This window comes from Myotis yumanensis, unplaced genomic scaffold (assembly GCF_028538775.1).
Source record: "Myotis yumanensis isolate MYYU_CA2020_CCGP unplaced genomic scaffold, mMyoYum1.0.hap1 SCAF_9, whole genome shotgun sequence".
Classification (NCBI taxonomy): Eukaryota; Metazoa; Chordata; class Mammalia; order Chiroptera; family Vespertilionidae; genus Myotis; species Myotis yumanensis.
Window position 1 is genome coordinate 72,019,497 of NW_027223760.1, and position 13,423 is coordinate 72,032,919.

Sequence of the window (13,423 nt, forward strand, 5' to 3'; positions counted from 1 at the left end):
TTTTCCAAAAGCGACTTTTTGGGGGACTCATAGCCTTTACTTTATGCTATTCTCTCCCTGTAGAGCGCTCAATGTCAAATCCTAACCATCTGTGGTGGAGCATTCATTCATTCATTCATTCATTCTTCAAACATTAACTTGGCTCCAATTATATACCCTTCACTGTGCTCCAGGTAGAACCACAAACTTAAGAGCCCCTGCCCTCAGGTCAAAGGTCTCATAGACCGGTAACCGGCAACCAAAATCTCTTCCTTTCCTGAGCCCCGGGGCATTCAAGCCATACTGAAGTCTCTAGGTGGCATCAGAGCTTCTAGCCTGCTGCCTGGGGGAGTTCCTGAGTTTCCAGTGGGAGGGCAGGGGCTGGGATGTTATTCCACCTTAACATCCTGCACAGAGGCCAGCCCAGTACCTTGGTGGTTGGCCACTTTCTAATGCATCTGTGATACAAGAAGCATGGTGAACCTGTGATACAGGAAGCACAATGAGCCTGTGATACAGGAAGCACAGTGAGCCTGTGATACAGGAAGCACAATGAGCCTGTGATACAGGAAACTTGGAGAGCCTGTGATACAGGAAGCATGGTGAACCTGTGATACAGGAAGCACAATGAGCCTGTGATACAGGAAGCACGGTGAGCCTGTGATACAGGAAGCACGGTGAGCCTGTGATACAGGAAGCACAATGAGCCTGTGATACAGGAAACTTGGAGAGCCTGTGATACAGGAAGCATGGTGAACCTGTGATACAGGAAGCACGGTGAGCCTGTGATACAGGAAGCACGGTGAGCCTGTGATACAGGAAGCACAATGAGCCTGTGATTCAGGAAGCACGGTGAGCCTGTGATACAGGAAGCATGGCTCTAGCTTTATAACCTGTGGAGGGGCATCACTCATCCTGGTTTGCAATTTAACTCTAGCAGTTTACTGGGCCCAGCTAAATGCTGACCTCCGGTTTGAAGGTGGAAGAAGGATTATTTTAAGTGTAATTATCTCCTTTCTTTCCCAAATTAAAGAAGAGGGTCACTTGAGTGTGTGGGACAATGTTTCTTAATATTTTTAAACTCATGTTCTATCAACCAAGATGTGGTCACACTTTACTTCTGATGTTTGCATTGCAGAGCTCACTCTATCTAGAATTTTCATGAATTATGGGTTGTCACACTGTACTTGCACCTTATCGAAAAGTGCCCACTCCTTGCCCTTGTTCCTCCTTAGCTTAAAACTGGGATGTTCAATTCCTTGCTCTGAAAATTGCTAATTGGAGGAAAAACTTTGCTCTGCTTTAAAAAACACACATCTTTTTACTGATTTCAGGGAAACACCAACGATGAGGGAGAATCATTAGTCAGCTGCCTTCTGGATGCCCCTCACTGGGGATCGAGCCTGCAACCCGGGCAGTGACCTCCTGGTTCACAGGTTGATGCTCAACCACTGAGCCACCCCAGTTGGGTTGCTCTGCTTTTGTAGGAGGCATTTAATAGTTCATTTCCTGTTGATGAGAAACAGGTCTCTTTCATAGATGAGTGTAAGCCAATAAATGTAGATCAGATTAGCATAATGTGAAGATGACCATTCTATAACCCCCAAAGAAATAACTGACCCAGGCAAAGGTCGCCAATAAATACCAAGACAATTCCATAAAATGTCTTGTTGGTATTCACTTGGCTCTAAAGCATCACCCACAGAATGATGTGCTAATTGAAGAAAGAAAACATATCTACAATGGAGAGAGGTGGTCACCACCTCACTGAGTGATCGATACCTAATAATGGGCCTCGCTGACATCATGTGCCCCCTGATGAGATGCTTGATGAAGTGCTCAGAATTACCTGGGATGTATTCTTGCCAAGATGCTGAGCCTGAGTCTGAGACTTTAGCTCTAACTTCCAGTATGGAGGAAAAACAGGGCATAGAAAAAGAAGGTGAATGACACCATGAGCAAGTGATCAGACAGGTCAGAATGGGAAGCATTTTAAACGGTAATGTTTTATATATGTACATGCAAAAATATATGTATACATACATATGTATACTATATACACACATACAGGGGGCACTGTTCTAGATTAAAATTGGCACAAGAGGCATAACAAATGTAATGCATAAATCTTGATAGGATCCTGGTTATATGTGTGTGTGTGTGTGTATGAAAAAGCAGCTATACACTTTTTTTGGGAGTGACAACAGGAGAAATTTGAATAGGAACTAGATATTAGATGTTATTAGGGGACTGGTATTATAATCACGCAGGAAAACGCTCTTATTTTAGGAGAGGCATCCTGAATGAAGAACTTAGGGGTGAAGTGTCACACTACCTGTGGCTTACTTCCAAATGGTTCAGCAAAAACATACATACATATTTATATAAGATGAGGCTCTGAGAACTTGAATAGCTCAGGGTTACACAACCAGTATGTGTCAAAATGCTAAATATTTAGAAGTGAAATGTCATGATGTCTACAGCCTAGTTTCAAACGGTACAAAATATGTATCTTTATAAGAAGGCAAATAAGATGAACTGTGAACTAATTTGTAACTCTAAGTGGTGCATATATGAATGACCATGGTACTATTATTTCAACGTTTTTATATGTGTGAGAACCTTTTAAGTTAACATTAAGATGAGGGGCCAAAAAGAAACAAGGGTGCAATGTGGGGTTACCATCAAATCTGAACTGAGAAACTTTAGGCTGCTCAAAGGGTGTCTGTGACTTTGGGCCCAAAAGTTAGCACTTTTCCACTGACTTCACTGCCTAGGTAGGAAGCCCTAAGGGATCCCGGAACTGCAACATCCTAAACTGAGCTGGGCCTTTTTGCATTGTGGCTTCAAATATCCACCTGAACAGAAACTTCAGGAGTCCTGCCAGTTCTTAGAATCTCAACAACTTTAAAATATTAGGTGATAAATCAAAGAAACTCATACATAGGTTATTTCCAGACTGCTTTTAAAAATGAAAATACTTACAAATGTAGAGTTGTTTAAAGGATACAGTTTCAGTTTTACAAGAGGAAAACAGTTCTGGAAATGGATTGCACAACAATGTGAATGTACTTAACACTATTAAACTCAACCCTTAAAAATGGATAGGATGTCTCCCAGGACAAGGGAAACAAAGGAAAAAATGAACAAATGGGGCTACATCGGATTAAAAAGCTTCTGCACAGCAAAAGACACCACCAACAAAATGCAAAGGGACCCCACTGTATGGGAGAACACATTTGCCAATGGATACAACTGAGAAGATGTTAATTTCCAAAATATACAAAGAACACATACAACTCAACACCAGGAAGACAAATAATCCAATTTAAAATTGGGCAAAGGATCTAAATAGACGCTTCTCCAAAGAGGACATACAGACAATAAAAAAAAATACAGATGGCCAATACATATATGAAAAAAAAGTTCAATGTCACTAATCATCAGAAATGAGCAATTAAAACAATAATGAGGTATCACCTCACACCTGCCAGAATGGCTACTATCAATAAAATCAACAAACAACAAGTGCTGGCGAGGATGTGGAGAAAAGGGAACCCTAGTACACTGCTGGTAGGAATGCAGACTGGGGCAGCCTATGGAAAACAGAATGGAGCTTCTCAAAAAATTAAAAATGGAACTGCTGATTGACGTAGCAATCCCACTTCTGGGAATATATCCTAAGAATCCCGAAACACCAATCAGAAAGTATATATGCACCCCAACTGGTATGTTCATAGCAGTGCTATTTACAATAACTAAGTTCTGGATATAACGCAAGTGCCCATCAGTAGATTAGTAGATAAAAAAGATGTGGTACATTTACACAATGGAATACTATGTTTAAAAAGAAGGAGCTCTTACCCTTTGGGATAGCATGTATGGATCTGGAAATTATTATGCTAAGCGAAGTAATCCACTTAAAGAAAGACAAATATCACGTGACCTCACCTATGTGTGGAATCTAATGAAGAAAATAAACTAATGAACAAAATAGGTCCAGAGGCCTGGATACGTAGAACAGAATGACAGATCTCAGAAGGAGGCGGGTGGAGAGAATGGGGGCGGCGGAGAGGGGATTAACTAAAGAACATCTACGCATATAGGCATAACCCATGGACACAGACAATAGTGTGGGGAAGGCCTGGGGTGGTGTGGGGGTTGGGTGGAGGGGGGCAAAAGAAGTGAAAACGGGGGACATCTGTAATACTGACAATAAAAAATGTTATTTGCATTTTACCACAATTTAAAAAGAAATGAAAATACAGGTATATCAAGACATACACCTGAAAAACTGGAGGCCTAGCCAAAGTGTAACACTCTACTGATTGAAAAATAACTCAGGAAAGAAAAAGGGAAGATAATGATCCCTCACACCCACCTCTACAAGACTCATAATACAGTTGTGAAAGTAAGACAGCACGTAAACAAATGGGTTGGCCATGAAGGGTAAGATTCAGGGGCCAGAGCGCATGGTAGGTACAGCCAGCAGTAGGAGGTCCAGAGGAGGCACAGGGTGTGCAGCCTGAGCGGGTGGGGAGGGTTTCCTCAGAGAGTGAATGCGGCCTGAGCCCTGCAGAATGAGAGCATTCACTTGAGAGGAAGACACTAGAGGCAGAGGTCCCAAGAGGGGCAGAGACTGGGACCGGGAAGGAACGGGGCTGGTCCAAAGGGCAATGCCTGTGTGGGTTTGGAAGAACTGAAACACAGAGGACCTGGGCTGCTGCATGAAATGTGCTGGATGGGGAAGTGATGAAAGGTTTGCACTTAAGGGACAATCTGATAAAATGTGACTTTTCAGGAGATTAATTCTGACATGGTGTGAGGGGAAGATGGAACCAGCATGACCACATCACCTGTCGGTAGGTGGGAGATGCTTTCTGTGTCTTTCTCAGCCATTGGAATCAAAGAATCTTCTTTGTCGCTGCCCCTCAGAGCCAGTGACAAGTAGGGCATCGCTGTGGCTGAAGAAAGGATAGGTCTTTCACACCAATTAAGCAGTTATTGTAAAATCTAGGCCTGGCTGGTATGGCTCAGTGGTTGAACATCAAACTATGAACCAGGTCAGGGCACATGCCCCCGGGTTGTGGGCTCGATCCCCAGTGGGGGGAAGTGCAGGAGGCAGCCAATCAATGATTCGCTCCCATCATTGATAGTTCCATCTCTCTCTCCCTCTCCCTTTCTCTTTGAAATCAATAAAAATATATTTTTTAAAAATCTAGGTAGGCTATGAGGCAGGCTAGCCTGGGGTGGGGGCTGAGGGATGGGAAGAAATGGAGAGGTGCTGAGAACTGCTCTTAAGACAGAGGGGGAGGGGAAGCCTTCCTAAAGAGAGTGGGTAAGGGAAGAATCAAAAAAGGCTTTGCACTTGCACTTGGTCTAGCAGTGTCTGGGGGTGCAGTAAGGACACCCACGAGGGGCTGTCAAGATGCAATACACCAGAGGCTGAGCCGAGCACTATGTGTAGAAGCGGAGGCAGACATGTGGAATCATGGACTGAACCGTCTCAGCTGAAAGCAAGGAGCAGGGGTGAGCTGACAGGGCAAACTGGAGGGAGGAGGGGGAGGGAGCTGGGAGGAGCTGGCAGAAGAGGCCTAAAATTGTGTGTCACCCAAACTTTGGTAAAGAAAATATGGTTTTCCAAAAGCTCTAGGGCAGTCTTCTACTTCATGAAAACCTCAAAAAGTACATTTGGAAAGCAAATAGCCTCTTAATCTGTCTAAGGCTGGATTGTTATATATTGGGTTTGCATAAAACAGGGCAGATCTCTATTTTCAATTGTCTTCGGCTAGTAAGTGTCTGGTCTGAGCCTCTGAAAGTGGCAGGGCTCAGGGGAGTTCCACATTCTCTTTGGGTCTTGCCCTGTTGCTGCGAAAGATAGTGAAGAAGGGCCAGAAGCCTGGAGTCTGGGGACTGGCCAGCAGGGCTGACATTGGTGGGTAGGCCACATGGAGCCAACCTCACCCAAATGTGAGCAGTTTCACTTTCCTGGTATTTTCCTTTCTTCCTGCCAGTCTGGGCAGACTGTCACCTGTGAAAGGTGCTCCAACCCACAGCCCTTGGCCCTCACTAGAAGGATCAAAATACCAGCCAGCAGACCAAGGGGTCTGGACCTGTTAAAGAAACTCCATACTGACGAGGCAGTAGGAGAGGGGATAGTGCTGAAGAGGAAACACATGTCAAGGGCTGCCCTGGTCTCTGAAACTAGAGAGAGAGAGAGAGAGAGAGAGAGAGAGAGAGAGAACAACAGCTCCTCCAGACCAGCCAGATCATGGAATAGGAAATTCTAAGAGCACTGGTTAATGGAGAGAAGATTAAATCCAAAGTCATGAACTCAACATGACCACATCCCCCATCGGCATGTGGGAGATGCATTCTGTGTCTTTCTCAGCATCTGAAGCAAAGACTCTTCTCTGTCACTGCCCCTCAGAGCCAGTGACAAGTAGGGCATCGCTGTGGCTGAAGAAGGGAAAGGTCTTTCACACCCACTTAGCAGGTGCACGGGGCCCTTCAAAAGGACCCCTCTGAGCTGCCGCGGGTATTGGCAAGCGCTCTCCACTCCATCATCCAAAGGCGCACACCCTTTATGAAAACACTAACGATCCCAATGCCAGGAGGGAAACTGAAAAGCGGCCTAGAAGGTGTTCAAAAGGGAAAAAGAGAGAAATCATCACTGTAGATAGATGCCCCTGGAGTTGCTTGGCAACCGTCCTTGCTAACACCTTCTCCCAAAAAGGAACAGTTTGAGTCGGCTCCTCAGATTTCCCTGAGGCCAGGACTCTGACCCCACGCTGGAGCCCTGAGCTGAGAAAGCATTTCACTGAGGGGGACACCAGGGGCCCTATCAGCAGGCCACTGGCTTAAGCACAGGAGGGGGAGACACTGGAACCATTTTGCTTAAAGAACATGCTGTCTTAGGCAGGGCTGGTACTTGGCTGAGGCAAGTGAGGAGCCCTGGGTGCAACATTTAAGGAGGCCCTCACGCAGCACCCATAGGAGCCTGCGCATGCATGTCCTTAAATGTGTCCTGGCTGCCCCACCTGCCTCACCTCAGTCCCCACCCTGCCCCTCCAATGACATTATGAGATAGTCATTAAGAGAACAGCCTCTGGAATCAGCCTGCCTCTGGGTTCACATCTCAGGTCTACTGCATCCCAGCTGTATCACCGTAGGTACCTCTCTGAGCCTCAGTTTCCTAGTCTCTAAAATGTGGTTGATAATAGGAACTGGCTCCTAGGATTAAGTGAGAAAACGCACATTTAGCTCTATGCTTAGAAACTAGGCACTGCCCAGTAAACGGCAGCTAGGATTTTTATTTTTAAAAACATACAAGCAGTTCCCCGGAAACCCTTAAACTGGGCCTATGGAATCCAAATCTCTAGGAGTGGGCCCTGTGTCTCTGCTTTTAAGAAAAGCTTCACAAAGGATTCTCAAGGTGGGCAGGGTTGAGAGTCACTACTGTATCCAGTGGACAGTGGTTCTCAAAGTCCAGTAACCATCAGAGCCACCTGGGGAGCCTGTTCAAAACGCCTGTTCCTGTGCCCCAACCCCAGTCCTGATTCAGCGTGACTGCAGCCTCAGGTGCTAAGTACTCAGGCGATTGCAAGGCAGGGCCACCCACATGACCACACTTTGGAAAACTGAAACTGATTCACTCTTGCTATTAGCACAGGGACCTGGGTCCCACTCCTTGTGTTTTTACTCCTGGCATCCTGAAAGAACCAAGGACAATATGTTGAGCAAAGATGCTTAGTCACATGCAGGCATAATCCTGGAGCAGGAACGGTGTCCTCTGTCCCCTAAAAGTGGGAGCTCTCCTAAGGGAAGGGGTACCCAGTGCCTGGTAAAAGTAACAATCGTCATAACAAAAGCTCACATTTCTGAGCGCCTACTCTATGCCAGATAGCACCCCATTTATTTTCACCACAACCCTGAGAGCTACTATTACCACTATTCTAAAAATGAGTAAACTGAGGCTCAGGAAAGTTGTCCCTTCTTACTTCTCACTACACAGGCAGTAAATGGCGGAGCCAAGATTTAAATAATGCTCCATGAAGCTTCCAAGTCTGCAATGTCAATGCTCTTTGTGGTAAAATATACATAAAATTGGCCTTCTCCACCATTTTTATAGTTCAACCACCTGTAGCACTTTTTCATCTTTCCCAACTAGAACTCTGTACCGACTGAACACCAATTCTCTACTTCCCCCGCCCCCAGACCTTGACAATTACCATTTGACTCTCTGTCTCTACGAATTTTACCATTCTAGGAACCTCATGTAAGTGGAATCATACAGTATTTGCCCTCTTGTAGTCCAATACACTCTTAAAAAGAGGCAGACACCACCTTGGTCTGATAGGACCAAACTAGGAATGTGTCTCAACCATGTTCCATACCCTGGTTAGTGTCATCAGTTTGGGTGTCCTGTCTCCCCAACTTGGCCCCACCCCAAGACTCCATGACCTACTGGTAAATTGTGGTTACTGTGTCAGGGTCACACTGCAACCCCGGCCCCTGTCAACCCCCAGCTGAAGGCGTCCTTGCTCTATTAATGTTCTGAGAACCACAATTAGCTTCACAGAACAGGTACCTAGGTTCCAAGAGCCCATCACCGAGTCCCTTTTCTCTTCCCCACTATGGTGACCTAGTGTCGCTTTGTCCTGCCCTGGAGAGTATTTATTTGGTTTCCTTTTATTTTTTCTTTAAGCACCTGATCCCTAAAATTGGCAAGCAGAATTGTGTTATGAAACCACAGGTATAAGGATAAAGCAACCACATAAAAACAAAAGCTTTCTCCACAGCAGAATTCCAGCTTTACTGAGGGAACTGGGTGAATCGTGTCTAGCCCCTGATTGGCAAGCATCCTCCGCCTCCGCCCACTTGCAGGAAGGGATTTCCTGGGCTCCCATCATTAGTTGAAGAGCCTCAGGGTCCACATCCAGGTCCCTGTGGCTGAAGCGGCCAATCTGAGCTCCCCCACGGAGGAGCCGGAGAGAGCCGGCCAAAGAGCCTTCGCCGGGAGCCCACCAGGGGCAGGGCATCGCACCAAGCGTTTTAGGAGAGAGAGAAAGACGTGGAAGTCCGTTTCCTTTATCTATTTACTTATTTACGTGTGGTGGTGGTGGTGGGGAAAGCCAGCTTTTTGATATTTAGTTTCTGCAACTCAAAAAAAGGCCAACCCTTGGCCAACCCTCTCCCCTCTCCATCATAGCTCCATTTGATCACTTCAGTCACAAGCAGGGTCCTGTGGTCCAGTCCCGCCGACTCCCTCCCCCACCCGCGCCCCCCCCCCACCCCGGGCCCCCTGAGGCAAGACCAAGTGTGGACTCGCAAGAAGCACCCCACACCCTGGAGGCTCCCCCTTGGGCTCTCTTTTGCCTCTGGAGGAACTGTAGGCCCAGGGGAGGTCTGCCATTGTGGTGCTGCCTGGCCTCAGGTAGGGGCAGCGGTCAGTGTGTGCTTCTCCTCTTACCCTTCAAATGCCGTCGTCTCTGTCTCTGTGGTCTGGGGTGGGGTGCTTCAGCCTCTCCCCCTTATTCTAGGATTTTCTCAGTGGTTTCCTGTCTGTAAATAATTATTAGCTGTTCCTCTTGTGAGGAAGAAGCAAAGCCAGGAATGACCTACATCACCATCTTGGTGACATCACTCTAACTGCAGTCACTAAAGGACCGTAGTTTCCAGGTGTGACACTAGGCCACCTCGGAACTTGGGGTCCTAGGACGAAAGGGATTTGACCAGACAGGGTCTCAGTGTGTCTGCTAATACATGTATGTCTACATCTGAAGGATGTCACGAATTAATCAAAGCACCATGAACAAAAGGTTAGCCCAAAAGATATAAACACGATGTACACAGGTTACCACACAGTAACCAAGTTTGCCTAACTTTCCTAAATTAATTCGGAAGCAGAGACAGCAAGGCTCTGTGAACGCCGGCCTTGCGTGAACACGTCCGTGCAGTCCTAAGTAATGCCACGGACCACGTGGCACAGGTCAGGAGCCCCAGGAATCAGACCCTCCTCTGCCCTTCCTATTTTCTAACCCATAACACGGGAACCCTGAAACCAGCCCCTTTGCTCTGTCACGTGCACCCCCACTTCAGACAAGGCCCATGGGTAATCACACTGCACAGAATGCCAATAGTAGTATTTCCAGCCTGATTTTAAACTGAAATCCTTAATGATTCACCGTGTGACACTCTTGACATCAGGGGCCACTGTATAATAAATGGCATCATTATCAGAATCAATGTTTTGGGGTCTCCTCTACGCACAGCGGGGGAGGGTGGGCCACCCAGAATTAGAACCTGAAGCTCATTTTCTGCAGAATAGGGTAACCTGTCCCCATTTTCTGCAGAATAGAGCTGAAGGTTTGGAGGAGTCACCTGGCAAACCTTTGGAGGACAGTTCTTTGAGGGACGGAGTCTCTCTCTCTCTCTTTAGATCCTCCCAAATGCAGCCCAGCGCCAGGGGACAGCTTTGTATATGTCTGCTGAGCATTCAGTAGGGCCGACCCACCTGGAATGAAGGCCTAAGACATAGACAGATAGTTGCAGAATATTTCCATGAATATCTTAGTGTATTTTTCTTGTGTTCTTGCCTTTCTAGCTTCACCTTATACCAGTGATTCTCTATCAGGGTCTCTTTGCTCCCTGAGGGGGTCTTAGCAATGTATGGACGCATTTTTGGTTGTTTCATATTGGGGGAGGGGGAGGAGCCTCTGGAATCCATTGGTAGAGACTAGAGATGCTGCTAAACATCTTGTCATGCACAGGACAGTCCCCCGCCACAGAGCAGTAGTGCCACACTGGGCACGTTCATACTACTCTCTCTCTGCTTTGCTATCTTCACTCTAAGCAACACAGACTCTCGTTTCTAGAATATTCTATATTCTCTCACACTTTGGGCCTTCACACATGTTGTTTCCTTTAATTTCCACCTGCCCAGCCCTGCACACAGATAACTTCCATTCATCCTGCAGGTTTCAGTGTAAATAAAATTTCCTCAGGAAGGCCTTCACTGAGCCCCTAACCTAAATTAGGTCCCCCTGCCACGCCTTCTAATAGCACCCCATTTCCCCTTTCAGAGTACTCTCCAGACGCCAGGACTTTTTTTTTTTTAATCTTCACCTGAAGAGTGAGGATATCCGCCCCCACCCCCCGCGCCCCTCCCATGCCCCTCCCCACATTGTTTTTAGAAAGAGTGGAAGGAAAGGGTGAGGGGGGGAGAGAGAGAGAGAATTGATGAGAGAGACACATTGATTGGTTGCCTCCTGCTTGTGCCCTGACCGGGGCTAGGGATTGAACCTGCAACCAAGGTACATGCCCTTGACCGGGAATTGAACCCATGACCCTTCTGTCCGAGGGCCGAAGCTCTAACCACTGAGAAAAACAGGCCAGGCGACACCAGGACTTCCCAATGCCTGCCTTTGCAGCTAGGGTGGAAGCGCCGCGAGGCAGAGGCTGCGCTGTCTGTTGCTGTGGCCGGGCCTAGCCCAGTGCTGGCACACGGTGAGACACTGTCTCAGTGCGTGACGGAGGCCAGGAAAGCAGGAGCAGGCCTTAAAACCCAAGCAAGACACCTAGAGGCCTCAATGATGGTTCCACTGCGCAGGCACCAAAAAGAGAATGCGGCAGCGCCTTATGAATTGATATGGATCACTGCCCTTCAGAATGTTGTAACACGTGAACATTATTTATAAAATAAGAAGTACTTAAATGAATGGTGTAACAGCCTCCATCTTCTAGAGATGAAACAATTATTTTTGTAGAAGGAGGTCTGATGAGAACCCAACGCATCACATACAGCGTCCCAGGGTGTGGCCAACCTGCCTAACTTCCTGTTTGGGAAGGGGCCAGAGCCACATTTTCTCCACACAAGAACCCAGGCACATGGGAATACCTGTATGTAAAGAGAGACTCGTTTAAAACTCTAAATTTTCAAAACTAGATGGTTTTGAAAAAACCTTTTCTCAGCTTTTCTGTCTTGGCCATGGCACTCCCCCTTCTCCACAGCTGGATGCAACCAAAAAGCTTATTCATTCTCCAAGCCCTTCCTTCTCCTTTTTACCGTTCCTCCCCACCACTCCATCTCTCCATCCTTCCATCCCAAACGCTGGGGCTGGGCGAGAGGAGAGATGATAATGAGACGTCAAAGTGAACAAATGTGCGGCTTGTTAGCAAAAGGGGGGGAAGGTAGGCTTAATGGGAAAAGAAGTTGAAATTAATGGTGAAATGAGGTTTATCTGTGTAATCTGAGGATTTGGTGTCTTCCCATCTTCTATTAGCATAGATAACGGAGTTGCCTGTATAACGATAAAGGGAAGCCCTCGCGGTTTCCCATAAATCTCCACCACCTGTCGCTGGCTCCCCTGGCTTGGATTCTAAGAGCACTTCATTCTTACTACTCAGTTGCCATCTTTTCCTCCAATTTGCTCCCATCCAGCCATAACCGCAAGACTCCTAAACCTGGGCTGAATGTGTTCCCACATTCCCTGCTTCATCCAGTGTTCCAGCCCAATTCCACCAGCATCTCAGGAGAAAGCAAACTCTTATAGTCACAGCAAGATCTTACTGGCTCCAGAACAGTTTTCAAATTGGAAGCATTCCACAAGTTTACCTACATCAAATCAAAACATCTGGGAACATTGAAACACAGACAAATGCCCGTAGTAACTAGTATAGATTTCAAAAAGACCCAAACAAAAATCTATGAAGGATTTTCTTTTCTCAGTGATCAGACAAAACAATTTATTGATCATTTAAAAAATTATTTTACACCTCCCGGACCTAGAAAGATTTTATAAACCACTCATAGCCACAGGCCTACAACTGCCTAAGTATTTTCTCTAGCTCTTAATAAAACTTACCAATGACTACATATAAACTGCACGCCATTAAAATTGGTTTTTAAAAAATTATTACCTTTATAAAATTATAATATGATTAACTCTAAAAACGAAATTTCTGATAAATTTTATCTTTTCCATTCATCACTGATTAAAAATCCTAATTAATTATAATAATAAAGGTTCCTAGAATTAGCTTCCTTAATAAATGAAGATGATAATCATAATAACATAAAAAAAAGAATAAAGGCAAACATCCATTAAGTGTTACCATGTGCTAAGCCCTTCTGTATTATCTCAGCTAATCCTCACAACAACACTGCTATTATCTCACACTTATGAGTCATACGCACCCTGCTCCTTACTCATAAATTGACATTCTTGAAAAAAAAAAAATCCCTGGCTGGGTGGCTCATTGGTTGGAGCAACATCTTGTACACTAAAAGGTTGTGGGATCGATTCCAGGTTAGGGCACATACCTAAGTTGCAGGTTCAGCCCCTGGTTGGGACACATGTGGGAGGCAAGTGATCTATGTTTCTCTCACATTGATGTTTCTCTCTCTCTCTCCATCTCTCTTCCTCTCGCTCTCAAATCAGTA

At 46.0% G+C, this 13,423-nt stretch overlaps 1 protein-coding gene across 8 annotated transcripts in view; it reads right to left on the bottom strand.

The window, feature by feature from the left end:
* The window catches only part of ATXN7L1 (ataxin 7 like 1), a 221,373-nt gene that overhangs the window by 203,243 nt on the left and 4,707 nt on the right, over window positions 1-13,423 (bottom strand). The window lies entirely within an intron of this gene.